The following is a 4814-nucleotide window of genomic DNA, read 5'->3' as shown; positions in this document are numbered from 1 at the left end:
TGCCTTGTTATTTCAGTTGTTCACAATGTGATGCTCTATATGTGCAATTATTTACTATGCAGTACATTTCATCAATGCAGTTTTAAACGTACTGATAGGAATGCATATATTTGCTTGCTGTCCATCCTGTTATAGCTAGCATATGCCTCTTTTAAAGTTTTTTGATTGTTCTGTTTTTTGTAGTTAGCATATGTCCAGTTTCAAATGTTATCTTTGGTTGTTTGTAGTATGCCTTGTTTATTCTAGTTATTCACAATGTGATGTTCTATATGTGCAAGTATGAACTGTCCAGTTCAATCTCATCAGTAGTAGTTTCAACAATACCACTATGAATGATTACATTTGGTTGCTGCATCTTGTAGGTAACACGCCTGTCCATTTTTATTTAACAATAACTAGTGTACTTAGACCGGCACAATACCAGTCTGAATGACTATGTTTGCTTGTTGTTAAATGTTAGGCCTGTTGCAGTTAACACACCTTTCCACATGTTTTGCTTTACTAGCGTGCTTAAACCTGCACACTGAAGCTATCTTTTGGAGATTATTTTGTTTGCCATGGATAATATTGGTTGATGTTTAGCCTGTTGTGCTTAACATGCTTCTCAATGTACCTACACAGAACAGTTTTGGGAGCGACTGCTATTCTCCATCGAGGTTAGTTTCATCCCATGGATTATATATGCTCACTGTTCAGGATATTGGTAGCTGGTACCATATAGGCCCGCGGCTGATAAGGGACTAATCGGTGAATCGGATTTTTAGCTGAATATATCTGCAATCCGTTTAATGTTAGGTTAACTAGGACCATATGTAATACTAGCACAAATGCCCGTGCGTTGCAACGGGAAAAAAACGAGGTGTTGATGTTAAAAACAATATACCGACTTAGAATGATTATGCACAGAACTAACTGAAGGAGAGAACATAGTGGGACATATCCTATGCATCTGGGAGAGTTCGTGTATCCATGGATCTATCTTCTCTCGGCCTTCTGGTCACAATCTAACACGCGACATCAAAACGTGAATAATTTGCATTTAGACGCTCGCCTTGCCACTTAAGTCACCATGTCTTTGCGATGACCTCCTTTGAGTAATATGACCACGGCTTCATCTCCCGTTCTGAGGAGGTGGGAGGTGAATTAAGTCTAGTGGACCTTCACAAGAGGCTCTTGGAAGCAACAAAATTCAGGTTTCGCAAGCATGCACGCTCGACTGCCCATGACAAAAATATGATCGCTGTTGTTCGCATTAGTGCATGACTGATTTAACCGGGTCTCTTTTTCGTAAGCCCATCACCAATGCAGAACTGATTTAATCGGGTGTGTCTTTCTTCCATTGGCTTATAATCTCAAGAGTGGTCGCTTATTGCCCAACTTGTTGATTTGTCAGGCATTGCTAAAGTATATAAATTGATAAAATACATTGTAAGAAAGCAATGTGGGACTATTTTTAATGTATAAACAAACATGAAATGGTTAATTTGCTATATTGCCTCACATGAGCTTTGCCATAACCACATTTTGCCGTCCAACTTTCTTTGGCCGGATCTAGTTGGAGAAGCCCAGCCCTGTATCTAAGTAGAGCCGAGAGCAGAGCCGTAGAGCAGTGGCGTGTACACACGGAGCTACCGAGAGCCACAAGTTGGAAGCAAGTGAGATGAGCGCAGGCGGGCGGATGCAACGATGGTGTTGGTGGTGACTGCGAGCCCCGGCGGGCCCGAGGTGCTGCAGGTGTGCGAGGTCGAGGATCTCTTGGTGCCGGGGGAGGGAGAGCAGCTTGTTGGGGTGTCCGCTGCCAGAGTCACTCACGACAACACGGTCCAGCGGCAGGGCCGGTACTCGCCGCTGGCCGGCGCTTCCCCCTACCCGGGGCTTGAGTGCTCTCGCACCATCGTCGCGCTTGGGGCTAATGCCCCCCGCGCAGGGCCGTCGGTACCAAGTGCCAAGCATGCCCCCATGGTGAATTTGCTGATGGCCGCTGCTGCTCTAAACCTCACTTTTTTGCATAAGCTGTTGCATTTGCATGTGTACGCGCTGCTTACTGGCGGCGCGTATGCAAAGAAGGTTGTGGTCCCGGCAGGGCAGCTTCTACCGACGACAGGAAGGGGGGTCGCTGACTGACAGCCGCCAGCTTGCCCAAGGCGGCCTGCACCGTCTGGTCCACCGTCTTCATGCCAGTCACCTCTCTCCCGGTGAATCCTTCCTTGTAAGAAAATCTCTCTTGCTAACTTTTTCTCCATGTGGTGATTGCAAATGGCTAGCAATTCACTACACTTGCTTCTTCTTTGGACCGGGAATGTCTGTAAATCTCTTACACTAAGCACCTGAGTTGGAATCTCGTATATCTTTTGTTGGAACAACATGCCTCGACAAACTGAGAAATTGCAAAGTAAATGACGCTTACTCAAATGGAGTGTGAACTACGTTACCATAGTTACTCATATGCAAAATGAGGTGAAACATCCTAGACTTCTGGCTATATTTATTCCTGATTATTGGGTATCTCCAATGTATGCAGATCCATGGTGGATATAGTGGAATCAGTACATTCACTATACAGAATGCAAAGCACCTTGGAAATGTACACATGATACATCATTCTTTGTAAGTAACAGTAGCAGCAAAAATCTGCTAGTTCTAAATTTGAAGGTTGCAAATGTATACATTCAGATGCACCGATCGATGTGTCAACGTTGCAGAGACAACATCTCTACTGCTCTAGGAGGCACTTTTGAGTGTGTGCACCAACCTTTAGGAATTGCAGCTGGGCTAAAGAAGAGCTAAATAACAAACCACGAAGTAAGTATAATAAGCATAGACATCTTTTATACATTTTACCTTCATACATCAATACAAAATTGATGTATACTATGGTTATTATGTAGCCATGCCCATCATACAAAACCAAATGTAAAAAAATTTGAGGTTCGTCATTTATATTCCAAGATATGAGAACAAAAAGACCAATTACACAAAAGTTCACTGGGATGATTTTATAAAATTAGCTGGGAACTGCTACAGTTTGTTTGCTAGTTCACTTTTCATAAATTTCCCCCTGATTCAGTCGCTGACGAGCAATTTTAGAAAAGAAAACTAAATTTACAGACTTGATGCATGTATAAAAAATAAAACACCATAAGGCTTTTCTGTTCATTAGGTTCACATCACAAGAAAACAGAACTAAACATATACTAAAACTAAAACTAAAACTAAAACTAAAGACTAGTTTAACTACCAAATTGTATTGCTAAGTTTCATTTTGTTCCAAACAGTGTGCCAATTCACATGGACTAAGCTTATATGTGGTACTTCCAACCCACAAACTAAAAAGATTTCTTACTTCAGACCATACTTTTTTGTAAGAACCCTAACCAATGTTGCTTTGGTTTTACAACTTTCTTTACTTCTAACATCCAAATCAAACTGTTGTTTCACACATGTTTGCTGTATAGATGCACCCTAAAAAAATCATACATTTACTATCTCGTAGAATTGCATTTTTCTGATTGTAAAAATAGGTTGAGCAGCAACTTTCTTGTCAACATGATGGCCTCCTGAAAATAATTGAGGCTCGTCCATCACTTATTTGTGAACTCAGTGTCTTCTATCAATGATAAGTGAGATACTTTTTCCTTAGAGAGTGCCTCCCCATTGGCACTAACTTGTATAACACAGATTCCCTACCCAATATACTCGTAATGCATAGATAGTCCCTCCTAATAATTTTGTGTTTGCCTTTTGTTAGGATTCAAATTCAGATGGAATTTCCAACATCAGAGACACATATTTTGTTAATCAGGTGCTGAAGGTATGACCAGGAAACAAAGAACATATGTAACTTAATAATTAGCAGTTTCATTTTCATATACAGTGCGAAAACACTTATTTTCCAGGAATCTAGCTTCATGTAAACATGCCGAGTTTTTTTTCCACATCCAATTTGTACAATTGCAGAAACAATCAATCCTCTCTGCTTGAAGGTAGGTTATGCACACAGATTTGTTCTTACCTTGCAAGCATCGTTGGATGAAGATAGTAGGCATGATCATGGACAAACACAGTAAGTGCTCAACCCATTTGTGCATACACTGCACTTCATGCCCCCGTTCCGCTGCCATCCTTATCTTACCTCTCCTGGATCTGGCTCCCTAGAGCGTCGTCGTGCTGTCCCTCCACGGGTTGCCTCAATCTTTTTGGAGAGGAGCATGGGAGGGAAGTGGCTGGAGTCGGCAGTGGCTGAAGGGAACGCTGGAGAAGGGGATGCAATGGAACTATGAAGGGAGGGTCGGCGAGGAATCCCGCACAGCGTGACGCATGGGGTGAGCAGCCAAGGAGGTTTGGGGTGGCGCCCGAAAAGATTAGAAGCGGATGGGGAGGCGGCGGATGGTTGGAGAAGAAGACCTGTCGCACAACCTCGCATGGTGGCGGCCGCTGCGCCATACCCGTACGCGAGGAGGAGAGCCCATGGTCGTGCTTGTGTGTGGTCTTTGTTTAGCAATTCAAAATAGCACTGCGGGTAGAATAATAAACAATGTAGGACATTTTTGTAAGTACGAAACGCTTTTTTAATTGACCTCTTAAAATAGGACTGTGGGTTGAATTCTTAGAAATAGAGGGGCTTTTATGAAAAATGACAACGATGTACGACCAGAAACGCTCGCCGCTTTATTATTAGGGAAAGATATTTGAGGCTACATAGCAACATGCGCTGTAATTAATGTATAAATATGCCATCCTAGGCTACATAGCAACAAGGAAGAGTGTTACCTTAATGTTGTGATGAAGTCTAGATATACGTAGAAGAGCATCAT

The 4814-nt window shown here is 42.5% G+C and overlaps 1 pseudogene; it reads left to right on the top strand.

Annotated features, from left to right (window-relative positions):
* Nucleotides 1-1686: 1686 nt before the first annotated feature.
* On the top strand, nucleotides 1687-3817 carry LOC119280924 (annotated as a pseudogene).
* Nucleotides 3818-4814: the final 997 nt, after the last annotated feature.

Source organism: Triticum dicoccoides, chromosome 3B, assembly GCF_002162155.2.
Source record: "Triticum dicoccoides isolate Atlit2015 ecotype Zavitan chromosome 3B, WEW_v2.0, whole genome shotgun sequence".
Taxonomy (NCBI): domain Eukaryota; kingdom Viridiplantae; phylum Streptophyta; class Magnoliopsida; order Poales; family Poaceae; genus Triticum; species Triticum dicoccoides.
The sequence above is the reverse complement of the archived record's forward strand: the minus strand, read 5'-3'. Positions and strand labels throughout refer to the sequence as shown.